Below are 14054 nucleotides of genomic sequence, written 5' to 3' on the forward strand. Positions count from 1 at the left end.
TTTATTGTTTAAGCCTAATGGATTTTGTGGGTGGTGGGTAAGCTGCTGTTAAAATGCCTCCAGGCAATGAGATTGAAAATATCCTAATGACATATGAGAACAGGTTACAAATAACACTGTGTGCAGTGTCCTGGTTGTGTTTCTCTGCAATTTTTCCACCACTTGGAAATAAGGGGCTTGATTAGGTCAGGCCAGGATGGCTCTTCTTTCTCATTGCTTCCCAGTAATTCTCTCTTCCACCTCCTTCCTAGAAAAAGCAAGCATTAAATCTTCCCTGCAACTTTCTGCAGTCCTGGGAAATTTATTTGGCTGACTATACAGGAAAATCTTTTAAGGTTCCAAGTAGAAGTATTGGACATTATATAGAGGTAATGAAATATTCTGGGCTTAATGAGATTCTTAGTTAAAGCTGAATTTGGACACTGAATTAGAGAGTGAGTCTCCCTAACTAGTGCCTTCCATGTGGGGTCTGGACCATCTCTTCTATGAGGAGGGACTGTAGGAGCTGGGCCTGTTGAGTCTGGAGAAGAGAAGACTGGGAGGGGATCATAAAAATGTCTCCAAGGTGGATGCCAAGAGGGTGGTGCCAGACTCTTTTCAGTGGTGCCCAGCAACAGGACGAGGAGCAATGGCCATAAACTAAAACCAAAGAAGTTTCACCTCAACATGAGGAAGAATTTCTTTGCACTGAGGGTGGCAGAGCACTGGAACAGGCTGCCCAGGGAGATCGTGGATCCTCTCTCTGGAGACATTCCAAACCCACCTGGATGTGTTCCTGTGTCACCTGCTCTGGCTGACACTGTCTGAGCAGAGGGGTTGGACTGGATGATCTCCAGAGGTCCCTTCCAACCCTAACTATTTTATGATTCCATGTTTGTTACCCAGTTTCTCTAAGGCAGATCACTGGAGAAAAGCATCCATATCAGTTTCAGATAGGATATGACCTGGATCAAAAAGGTAGGCATTGGTCTTTTTGAGTGCTGCTAATTAATAAATAAGTGAAAGAGAGAGAGAGGAAAAAAAACTAGCTGGCACCTGGCAGACACTCCTCAGCAGGGGCTGACCGGCACCTGCAGGAAGCAGATCCTTGAAATATCTGTGACACTGCTGCTGGTCCAAAACAGGATGTGGTAATTATGGCTATTTTGAGTCCCTGAGCACCACACCAAGTCCATTTAGCTATGCCCAAGCCCTACTTCGGGCTACAGCTCTGAGTGCATTTCAAGCACAGGATCATTTTTCCATTTAATTAGACTGGGGAAAAAAAAACAGAAAAAAATCCCATTTACCCCATATGCTGCTCCTGTAAAAAGGGTTTATGGAAAAAGCTCTGCACCCTTCCACCCCCTGCACCCAGATGGGAGCAAACCCAAGCTATGACCAGCAGCAGTCCCTGCCAGGCTGGCAGGAGGGAACTGAGCTCTGGCATCTTAATTTGATTTTTTAGAGCCCCTTGGGAAGGAAAAAAGCAAATCTAGAACAAATAAACACTGCGGAAGTGGGGTTTATTTTCCTTTTAACAGCCTTATCTCTCAACCTGCTTTGTAAGAAGAAGAGCACGGTCTATTTTCACAATTTTTTTGTGTGAAGCAGCTGGTTGGCATGTGGGGAGGGGTGGAGGCCATGCCCCCATGGGCTATGCTGGCCAGCAGACCATGGACACTTGTCACTGCATTACAATGACACCTAGCTGGGATGAAATTGCAGGCCCAGGACACTCATCTGGGGCTGCCTGGAGGGAGCATTCCAAGCCCTGCATCTGGCCCTGCTGTGTGGCTGTGCCTGCCCATGCCTACCATGTTGAAGTCGATGCTCCTTCACCGAGCATTTACTGACCTGAGCGTCTGGAATGTTCAGGCTACTAAGGGATGCACCAACATTTTATGTTTATTTAGGATCCAGCCCAATCCTGACTAGTTTGATGCTACAGAATCACATCAGCATCAGTGAGGACTGGAATCCTACTCCACACCTCACACACACCCCCAGTGATCACCTAGGGGTTCTGGGCTTATTGACTGTAAGGGCTGGATCTGGGGAGCTGAACCACAGCCAGACTGGATTTAGCACCTGGGGAGTCAGGATGAAGCCCCTGGTCTGCTGCCAGGACAGTCTTGACACAGTGCTACAAAAGATGATCATCACCTGCCTCGCAGGTACAATCACTAGAAATGCCTTATTTGCAGCAACATAAAGTCTCCCCAGAGGTGACATAAACAATGAGCTACAAAAGACTGAACTGCAATTAGCCCAGTATTTTTTTAAAATATCATTTGTACCCTATACTCATTACCTATACTGAGTGTTGTAGTCCAGTTTGTCTTTTGTTTCTCTGGCACAGAAAATCTGCATTGCCGAGGCACTTAGCTGGTTCTGACAATAGGATTGCTAGAAAATCTGCTGTGAAAGTCTGTGGACTGCCAAAATTCAGTAGCTGCAAGAGTATCGTAGTCAACAGCCTGCATTTTGCAAAGCCTAAGTTTTACATGGTTGATATAAAGAAATGAATATAAAAACTAGATATAGAGAATAAAATTCCCTATTCAGTGCCCCAGGATAGGTGTTATCCTTAAAAGCCCCCATAAATGAAGGGGAAGTCAGTAGGAGCAAGGCAGTGACAGCAAAGAAAAGCTGCTTTCCCTCAAGACAGGCTGGCCAATCCTTTCTCTGCTGCTTGCCCAGGACAGCTCTAACATCACAGTTCTGGCCTGGTCCAGAGAAGGTGTCAGGACATCCTCTATCAAAGGTGTTGACACATACTAAGTTGTCATGTGCCCACATAGAGAAGGAAACGCCTGGAGCCACAGAAGGATTTTATCCATGATTCAAATCCCATTTATGATCAGTATTTTACCCAGAAACAACCACATCCCTGCTGTAACCCTTTCCAATGCATAGTCAGCGCTCTAAGCTGGGACCAGAGGACACCTTCCAAAGGGTGTAGTATGCACCAATGGAGGCTCAAAGGAGAGAGAGAAAATTCTGATTGGCACGTAGTAGTACTGGCATGACCAAAGCTCTCCTAAACCAATCCAGAGAATAAGAAATACAGAATAGGAGAAACACATAAATGGGTATATAGTGTCAGAGCAAAGGTCCACCTAAGCCCAGCATCCTGCTTCCCATGGTGACCAAAAAGGGAAGGCTGGGGAAGGGTTCTGTGTTCCACCACAGATATCTCACTTTGTCCAGATGTCTCACTTCAGGAACGACACTGAGGTGCTGGAGTGTGTCCAGAGAAGGGCAACAGACCTGGGGAAGGGTCTGGAGCACAAGTCCTACAAGGAGCAGCTGAGGGAACTGGGGGTGTTTAGTCTGGAGTAAAGAAGGCTTGAGGGGAGACTTTATCACACTCTACAACTACTTGAAAGGAGGTTGTAGTGAGGTGGGGTTGGTGTCTTCTCCCAAGCAGGAAGAGACAGGACAAGAGGAATTTGCCTCAAGTTGTGCCACAGGACATTTAGGAAAAATTTCTTCACTGGAAAGGTTGTCAAGCCCTGGCACAGGCTGCCCAGGGCAGTGGTGGAGTCACCATCCCTGGAGGGATTTAAAAGATGTAGATGTGGCACTCAGGGACCTGGTTGGCCTTGGCAGTGCTTGAGGAACAGTTGGACTCAATGATCTTAGAGGTCTTTTCCAACCTAAACAATTCTATGATGCTGTGATTCTGTGACTGAGTGTGTGGTAGATGGTACAAACCTTGGAGAACATTTGAAATCCACCATCCCTGGTCCAGATAGGCCCATCTAGAGTGTGGCAGTGCAAGGTGAGGCTTTGATGGGATGTAGGCATTTAGGCCCTCTACATAATAAAAATGCCACAGAAGAGTTTGTCTAGCCAAGATAACTGCTACTGCCTTTGGCCTGTATTGACATTTTAATGCAGAATCACTTCTGTGACAGAGAATCATTACAGTAAAACCCAATGCTTTTAGGGGAGTGACATGTCTGAGAATCAACTCTAAATTGTCTGAAAGTATATCAGTCCCACCAAAGGACTGAATCATCATTCTGAGCATGACTTTGATCAAATAATATAATGCTTAAACATAATGATTAAACAACATAATGCAAATAAGAATGATAATTTTGCAGATTCCTCTCACCTTCTCTAGGCTTCTGGCAATATTAAAGCATCAGGATTTGGCACAATTCTACTTGAATTTGCTACTGACCTTGTGGTTAAGCTAAACAATATAAATGCAGATTGCAAGTGGCTTCAGCTTTCAAATCTGAACTACAGACAGAAAAGTAATTTCAGCACGGTGACAGTAAGTGGCATTTTGGACTTCTCTCTGTAAAACCACGTTAAAAAAGCAGCACTTAGAAATCTATGGGATGTCTGACTGTCACAGTTACAACAGACCAGCCTCTATGCACCTCAGATCCTGGTCGAGGGAATGGGCTCAAGTTCAGTGAGTTTCCACACCCCACTCACCCATATTGCCACCCCAAGGTAAACTCCATCAGACTGTAAGTCCCTTCTGCCTTTGCACCAAAACCACGTGAATCCCATCCTGGGAAGATGCCTGTGATTTCACACGACTGCTCCTGGGACAGAAGGAGTACAATGGTGTAATGAGACCAGGTGGTGCCCACCCTTCCTACCACTCTTCAGGGAGATGTGCCAAGGAAGCCAGTTTTCCTCCCTGTGTTTCCTGAATTGTGGGCTTAGCACCATGCCCGCCTACCAACTTGGGTCCATTCAGTGTACCATAATGAAGAGATACAGCTCTTCATGACTTCAGAGTAAGAAGAGTTAGTTAGTTTCATCACAGTTTCTATTCTCCAATGACAAGCCCAGTGACAGGAACCTTCCTCAGCATACAGGGCACAAGAAGGCTCAAGGCCTCAGCTGCAGAGGTGACAAACCTGCTTTTCCCATTTATTGCAGCACAGCAGCCTGCCTGCACAGAGGGATGGCAGTTCAGCATTTGGAAGGGGGGTCTTCTACTCAGCTTGTGCTATCTCATATCATAAAGTTAACTGAGCTTTGGAGGAAAAAAGAGCTTAATAAGGTTTCCATAATGTAGTCATGAGAGTTCAGGGTTTTTTCATCCAGATGGAGGAAGTTGTGGAATTCTGTTTTAAAAATCAGTTTAATATAAAATAAATGAGGAGCAAAAACCTCAGCTGTATTTTATGAGCAGAAAAGTAAACCTTGCACAGTTTCTGGAAGGAGGAGACATACAAACCTACTTTCTGGGAAGGATTTATTGCCCTACTTTAAGAGGAAGCAAAGACAGAGCTCTGAAGCCCTGAGGATACGGAATAAACACCCACATCCTCTGTTTTTCTTACTGGTTTGCTCTAAAGGGCTTTCCAATCATTAGCCTGACTGTAAGAACTCATCTGAGGCTTGGGAACCAAAGACATTAAAAAAAAACCCCAAACCCACAGCTTTTATGTACAGCAGTCTTGTATTGATCTGCCTAAAGCCATGAGCCCTGGCATATGGCTTTGTGTGAGAGCTGTAACAAGGTTAGCTGAAAGAAGAAGCGTTCTGCAGCATTCACAGTCCTGTGCATTCGAAACATGTGCTTGAGCAATGCAAGATCCTGAGACTTTAATATATTATGCATTCTTATCTACCTTTCCATTTCAGGACCTTGAAGGTCTACTCACATCTCACTTCCAAGCACTCGGCTGCAGTCACATGGATACAACTGCTTGTGATTCTGTGGTCAAAGCACCAGGGTGAGATTATCCAGTCCATCATCAGCCCAGATGAAATCCCTGAAGCTGCTGAGGCTGACACGGAGCAAAAGATCATATTGCCCTTTTCTCACTGTAAAATGGCCCTTAAAAAAACCCAAACCACTTCCATAGCATGCTTGTGAAAGAAAAATTCTGTGTCAGAAATCTTATCAAGTTAGCATACCTAAAATACATACTTGTTCAAAATGCAATGCTGTGTGCAGGCAAGACACCAAGAGTCAGGGTTTTAGACTCAGAAATGATCATAAAGAGTCACTTTTCCACCAGAAAACTCCCTTTCTTAATCTGACATTAAGCAAAAACACAAACACAGCTAATACCTAATCAAACAATTTTATGTGTTGGCTGGGAAGGAAGATAAAAAATGCTACTATTATTTCTATTTTAAAATACTTGGGAGTCCTTTGAGATCTGCAGCTCTACAGAGCTTTATAAAATACACAAGATTCTCATTAACATAGGCTTTTGTATTAAAAGTTCAAATTTAACTACACTACTCAGGAAATGGTGCAAGTCAAAGGCCATAATAAAAGTAAGCCTCTATCTCACAGTCAGCCACGTTAAGAGTACACACTTGTAGATGCATCTCTCTCTAAAATGATAGTAAACACCAAATACGTGCACAGTGTAGGTAAGTCAGTGTTTGCTGAATGGCATTTTAAATGGCTCCATATGCTTTTGACTAAACTGCTTCATAATGTACACAATAAAGTCTTCAACATTTTGCTAGTGCGTAATGTTTCTTTCAGTTTTATGGTGCAGCAGACTATTACACAACTCAAAAATAAACCCTGGCTCCATTAACACGAACCCATGGATTTGTTTATAAGTCTACTCTGATTATTTTCTTCCAACCTGGCTACAGACCACATCAGCTGTAAACTCTTTGAAAGTGATATTTTTTAATCTGTTTTGATGGTGCTTAGGAAGGAAACTCTGGTCAAAAATCAGAGCTTCTTCAACAGTAAATAATTAGACCTCAATGAGCACAGATAGCCTTTTCTTATCTGAGTGCAAAAGTCTTCACTAATTTAAAATCAGGTAAGGTGTTGTCTCTGTAAACATATAACATTTTTCATTTTGTTTTGCTTCCATCTTAGGAGTGTCCAGCTCAGGACTTCATGAAAGTGGGGAGTGCACAGGTCTCAATATTGAAAAAAGAAAAGCAAGTTCTTTCAGGGGTGAATTAGACAGAGCTGTTCAGGCAACTGGAAAAGAGAGCAGGGGAACCATGAAATATAAAAGCTGTTCTGCAGGGAATGAGGGCTGAGATGCATTGGAAACTTCATTCTGCTGCTGCTTTTGATGAAGAGAAAGCTGGTGTGACATCTGGCTCAGCCTACCTTAGCAATTAATGCAGAGTAATAAGTGTGGATCTGCTGATCAAAGCAATTGGTCCTGAGGCATCTCACGTCCCCATTACGACCTAAATTCAAGGTGTTTATTTCAGAGTATCTATAATCCAGCCTTCAGGGCTAAACAATTCAACTGCACGTACAGTCTGGCACTTTCACGAGCCAAGTGACCCCATCAAACCCTGTCTCACTCACACACCACCCCTTCTAGAAAGTACTGCAGTGTCCTTTCATCTGTTTTCTGTCACTGTGTCACTGCCCACTTCAGTTTGTACGCACATCATCTCCATTTAAAGGCTTCATGCCAGAAAAATCTCTACTTCTGTCTTTCCTGGTGCTGCTCCTGAGTGGCACCACAAAGCCAGCTTCTCCATCCACCTCCCTGCTCCTCTTTGGAGAGTGAGATCTCCAAGGGGCTGTGGGCCAAGGGAGGAAGATTAATCCTGAATGCAGTACCTGATGTCTGTTGTCCTGGGCTGCTTTTTCCCAAAGGATGAGGATGGCATGATTTCCTCCTGGGTGGCCACCATGCCTTGCCTGAGTGTGACCACAGCCCTGGGGACACAAGCAGCTACACCACCCTGGTAAAACTTCTGGATGTGAGTGGCCACAAGCCCAGTCATCAGCTGTGAGTAGACTCTGGTGTTCCATGTCACCTTTTAGGAGCTTATCCCTGGGATCAGTAGTAAAGCTACTGCCCTGAGGCAACTCACCATGCCAGTCCTGCCAGTCAACCATCATCCAGTTTAGGGTGGGGCCAGACTGCCAGGGAAAGGTAGTGCCCAGAGTTTGTCAGACAATTCTCCAGGCTCTCTTTTGTGGGAGCTGCTGGCACTGCTCACCTTCCCATCCTGAGCTTAGCTCAGGGAGACTCTGATTGCACTGACCACCAAGACGGCCTGGTCATATACAGGCCATCGTTAATCACTGATGCTTTTGTCTCTGTAGTAAATATACTGTCAGTACAAAAGCATCAGAATGCTTGTCTGTGTCATCTTCCAGCACTCTGTTTCCTCAGAGGAGGACTTTCTACACTCTCCTCTAAGATTTGCCTGCTCCACTCTCTCACTCCTGAGTAACACTCAATCTACAAGCATGGAGCAACAAGGGTTACTCAGATCACACCTTCCTTGGCCCTTGGTGGTTTAGGCTCTTACATCTATGTCAGGCACTGGTGCACTTTTGAAACAGACCTGGCAGGTTCGTGTCCTCTGAAAGGGATCTATCTTACACCAAAATCCCTCTGAGAAACAAACATGTCAGCAGGGGACAGGGAGGCTCTCAGGTGGGTTGTTTCAAACCCCCATACAGCAGTTCCTAACCAAACCATTCGAGTCACTCTTTTACACGTGTGAGACATAGTCAGTCTTTCCTGTCTTCCTCTCTTCTCCCTTTCCACCCCTAATACCCACTCAGTAAGAAATGTTAGCACAACCCTCAAAATGCCAAGTGATTTTTCAGTTGTTCCCTTCTTGAATCTGGAACAAGCTAAAAGTGGTTGAACTTAAGTCAGCTCAGGAACACAGGTCTGCTTTTGTGTTACAAACAATTACAGGTTTGCTTTTTACCCTTTGGGCTGCCCTGAGTTTGCTCATGGCAACTACTTTCCCCATGTAACAAGCATACAGGACCAGCCTTTGAATTCAGGAGACATAACACCAAAAAGCAGAAGCTGCATTAGGTCTTATCACTATCCTGGTTATCTGAATCCAGGACATGCAGTTTGTCAATGCTTTTATGCTTTTACACTATGCATTACAGTCATCTCAAATGAGTCATCTCAATCCCAAATTTATTCATTTGGTCACAGGACTTGCATTGCTACATGATAGAGATTTAAAATGAGGCAAGTTGCAGTGGAGCAACAAAGGATGCAGTTGAAAGGATCACTAGCTCTACAACAAGGACTCTGGTTCAAAACTGGGAGCCAGAGTACCAAACTAGAGCACATAGCTAGCAAATATTGGAGGCTTTGTAAGTTAGAAGAGTCAAGTTCAAGGGTAAAAAAAAGCAGAAATTTATACAGGCACCAGTTTAAAGCTTTTGCTCAAGATACTTGGACAGTGAGGACATTTTTAAAGCTTTTGATGGCTGCCTCAGAAAGCTTCTTCAATAAACAATTAACATTTATTGGTGCAAAGCTGCAGTGTTTGCCTCTTTTCTAACTGTAAGACATCTTCACCTCTATACCTACAAGTGATTAATTAGACAGCTGGTGTGTGGATGCTGCTTATCACACCGGAGGAAAACTGGCAGCACACAAGGTTTGGGGGTGAGTTAGGACACCAGCCATCCTACACTCTCTCTGTGGGCAAGGAGACAGAGGTTCTGGACTGAGTCGGGGAAGGCAGACCCAGATGTGTGCATCCCTCAGTCATGGCTGCGTGCCACAGAGGAGAGTAGATCCAAGCCTTCCCCAGGCAGACACAGTCTCTGTGCTCCCCATCTGCAGGCACAGTGCACCACAGGCTCTGGGTCACTCTGAGTAACTCCGTTGTAACTAAATAGGAGCTGAATTTTAGAAATGCAGTACTGACAGGGTAGGTGCAAGGTGGTGTAAAGGCATAAAATGTTAAGACCAGAGGAAGGGGCAATCAAAATAAAAACTAAGGGTTCAAGCTGACTGTCAGTGTACTGCTGGAAGTGCCAGGAAAGGTCTTTCTCCTTCCCAGGGAACCCTGATTGTAGCTTTGTAGAGAGAGACAGAAGGAGAAAAGAACACTTTGAGGTTGACTTGCAGTTCCCGAGACATCCCAGCTAACTGATGCTCCACAACAATTTTGCCTTGTACTACAAGGCAAAAAGAGATTTTGCCTGCTGGTACCTACCTCAAATGAGCCACAAGTGAGCCCTTCACCCAGCAGTGTGATACACAGCTGGGGAGAGAGAGGCATGGGGAGAAATTCTTGTTTTGTTTGAGCAGATCAAAACACAGCAGGAAAATAAAGTCTGTCTAAAAATCCACATTCTGCTGCCCCATTCATTAGAGGAAGGGTTTCAGACTAATGCTCTGTAACTCAGCATTAATATGGAACTGAACCAGAAATAGTCACACATGTCAACTTATGGAAACCTCAGTAAGGAGACAGACAAAAAACTAAATGTAATATGCACAGCTTAAGATATCAGCATTTCAGGATCCTATTTTTAACCTCCTACAAATGCACTTACACATCCCACACGTTAGCTACATATTCTCTTTCCTAACACTAACAGGCCAACAATTTTCCCCATCGTATGGAATATAAAGAACCCATCAACCACTTGGAAAAAAGCAAAGAGAGCATCATTTGGAGAGGCCTCAGGGTAGGGGGTTGTGACCCCAGGTTTAAAAAATCATGATGCTGAATGCAGAACAGTTATCCAGCACTTTGTGCACAGCCACAGTTTGAGGGCACCTGCTGAACCTCCCAGGCCATCAGTCCCTGGGAAAAGTAAGTGCATCTGTACACAGCAGGTGGTCAGTGCACTCACTGCCTCAGGAGCCCGGGGGACAGGCAGGACCATCAGGTCCAAAAAGGGACTAGAAGAATTCATCAACAGGTCCATAAATAAATACCAAAGGGACTAGGCAAGGATGTACCCTCAAACAGCCCAAATACAGCACTAGGGAACAGGAGGAAGGACTGCTGCTGGTAGCTGGGCTCATGTGCTCATCCTAAATGGCATCTCCCGCTGGCACCATCAGAGTTGAGATGCTGGGTGGCAGAGATGGCCCATTAATCTGATTCAGGAGGGCATTTGTAATGTTACAAACAACCTTAGAGTGGGGGAGGGGAAAGAAAAAAAAAACCCACCGATCTCTGTGACTGCAGAAAGTGAGAAAGGCAAAGAAAGCACTTACACTCCTGGGAGCTTGGCAATGCTGGCCACCCCAGGAGCTGCCTAATTACAGCATTAAGCCCATTCCCCCTGGAGCACTCTGCAGTCAGCCAGCACTGGGAAGCACTGGGGAGGTATATTCATATGGGCTTGCATCCCTCGTGTTGACCACTCAGCTATATGATGTGACCGCCTATGCTGTCACTTTTGATTCACACCTGTGTTTGCATGTGTAGTTGCTCTCTCCCTACCAACAAGGGCCTTCTGACACTAAAAGCCTTTGAATGTGGGGTTGCCTTTTTTTACACAGTCTTTAAGGTACTGTGGCATTCAAATCCCAGTCAGAACCCCATGCTCTAATAAGATTTGTAGTCAGCAGGACCAAGGCAACTTTACAAATAGAACATGAGAAAATACCTTGGTCTTTTTAATAACAGGTCTCTCTGCTGGTGCTACCTAAAGGCAGAGAGATGCTACATCTGCAGTTACCAGGCAACTGCCAGGAGTTAAATTCTCCTTTGGGCTTTACCCCGCGGACTTGTCGGGGAAGGCTTCCTGGCCCTGAGAGGAGATGGGAAGGCTGGAAGGCTTAGGGAAGGAAGAGCAGGCTCAGGAAGCCTGAAGATGATGAATTCCTGACTAGAGTCTCAGATTTCTCCCCCTTTCTTGTCTCCACAAGAAGACATTAGCTGGTCCATTGTTAAAGATGCTGGAGCTGTGCGCTCATTCACCACTGTGGTAGTCAGAGGTGGGCATTGAAACACGCAGCAGGGTTTTTTTTCACCCCTACTGAAGTCCATTATGACCAAGGTCATAATGCCTTAATGCCTCTACAAGGCCAAGTGTACAGTCCTGCATCTGGGGAAGAATAACCCCAAGCACCAGTACAGGCTGGGGGCTGACTTACTAGAGAGCAGCTCTGTGGAGAAGGACCTGGGAGTCCTGGTGGATGACAAGTTGCCCATAAGCCAGCAGTGTGCCCTTGCAGCCAGGAGGGCCAATGGTATCCTGGGATACATTGGGAAGAGTGTGGCCAGCAGGTCCAGGGAGGTGAACCTCCCCCTCTACTTGGCCCTAGTGAGGCACATCTGGAATGCTGTGTCCTCTTCTGGGCTCCTCGGTACAAGAAAGACGAGGAGCTATTGGAGAGGGTCTAGCAGAGGCCACAAAGATGATGAGGGGTCAGGAGCATCTCTCTCGTGAGGAGGGACTGTGTGAACTGGGCCTGTTTAGTCTGGAGAAGACTGAGAGGGGATCTCATCAGGTCATGCAAATGTCTCAGATGTGGGTGCCAAGAGGATGGTGCCAGACTCTTTTTGGTGGTTCCCGGTGATAGGAGAAGGAGCAATGGCCATAAACTGGAGGACAAGAAATTCCACCTCAGCATAAGGAAGAACTCCTGAGGGTGTCAGATGACTGAAACAGGCTGCCCAGGGAGGTCATGGATTCTCCTTCTCTGGAAATATTCCAAACCCACCAGGACACATTCCTGTGTCATCTGCTCCAGGCAACCCTGCCTTGGCAGAGGGGTTGGACTGAATGATCTCCAGAGGTCCCTTCCAACCCTAACAAGTCTGTGATTCTGTGAGGTGCTACCACTGTTACTGATGGGCTCAGCCTTGTCCAGCAGTGGATCCATCTTGGAGCTGCCTGGCATTGTCTCTCTTGGACATTGGGGAAGCTTCTGACACCCTTTCAGAGAAACCACACCTGTAGCACCCCCGTTACCAAAACCTTGCCATGCAAACCCAATATAACCTGTCATCTGTAGGGGGGCTACCACAGTACCCTGAAGAAAATAGACCCCCTATACGTGGTTTAGTTTCATTTTTTTCAAAAAAGGAAATGAGTAGCAACAAGATCAGGCTGTTGCCCCAGGAGCAACAGGTAATTCTCTGACTAAAGCAAGGCAGCAGGTCAATGAAAATATGTTGGCTCAGTGCATGAGAGTTTTCACTGATCTCAGCGGTGGGATGACTCACAGTGAGATGGGGTTGGGACAGAGCTACAGAGTAAATAAATCTATTAACCAAGCAGGGGGCACCTGAGAGTGGAGTTTTCACTCAACAGCTTAGGAGAGACAGTGTACTTTCAGGGATTGCATCAAAAAACAGAGACACCATAGGGAAACTGTCCCTGGCAGCTGCTATAACCAGAAGCCATGTGCCCTCTCCAGTAGGGAATTGTGGTTTATGGGCGGGGTGAAAAGGAACAGTGACCTTCCTGTCACTTAAAGGCCTGTCACGCTCTTCCCTGGCAAGTGGCCGTCAGAAGCACTGCCAAAATCATTGGCTCTCTAAAGAGCTGATATCTCCACAAAAAATCTGAAGGGAAGGGGAATGTAGTGGGTCGACCTTGGCTGGCTACCAGGCATCCAACCAGGATGCTCTCCTTCCTCAACAGGGCAGGGGGAGAAAACAAGATGACAAATCGCATGGGAAAAGATAAGGACGGGGGGGATAGTTACCAGTTACTGTCATGGACGAGCAGTAATTTAATTTGTGGACAATTAAAATACAGTTGGATGGTGAGAAAGACAATAACAAAAATACCCTCCCCTTTTCCCCATTTCTTCCCAGGACCAACTTTATTCCTTTACCCCAACTCCTCTGCCTCCTCCTTGCTCCCCACCCCAAGTGTTGCAGGGAAATAGGGAATGTGGAGCTGTGGGTCAGACCTAATGGCTCCTCTCTGCCACTCCTTCCTCTGCACACTCTTCCCTTCTCCAGCATGGGCTCTCCATGGACTGTAGTCCTTCAGGAAATACCCATCTGCTCCACCTTGGGATCCTCCATGGCTGCAGGGGATCCCTGCTTGGGTACGTGGAGCACAGCAGAGGCACTCCCTCCCCAAGGGATGCACCCTGGGTTTGCCATATTTACCTGTATCTCAGAGTGCTCCAGGGAGGTGGAAAAAGCCACTGATAAGTCTGGATCAAGGTTCTTCAGGCAAAATGTTTCCATTTTTGGAAAACAAAAAAGAGATATCAGCGGGAAAGACAAGAATCCCAAATCCATGTTTTCTCTTCAGAAAATAAAATTTCTATTAGCAAAAACCTAAGTCTGACCAAAGGCTCTGCCAGCATTGATGCTGACATGGAAAAGTTTCTTCTTTGCTTTTTGGTCATGTCCTTTTATCCTCTAACTCAGAAAAATGAGGT

This window comes from Manacus candei, unplaced genomic scaffold, assembly GCF_025592945.1.
Source record: "Manacus candei isolate 608988 ecotype Guabito, Panama unplaced genomic scaffold, ASM2559294v1 h1tg000014l, whole genome shotgun sequence".
Classification (NCBI taxonomy): domain Eukaryota; kingdom Metazoa; phylum Chordata; class Aves; order Passeriformes; family Pipridae; genus Manacus; species Manacus candei.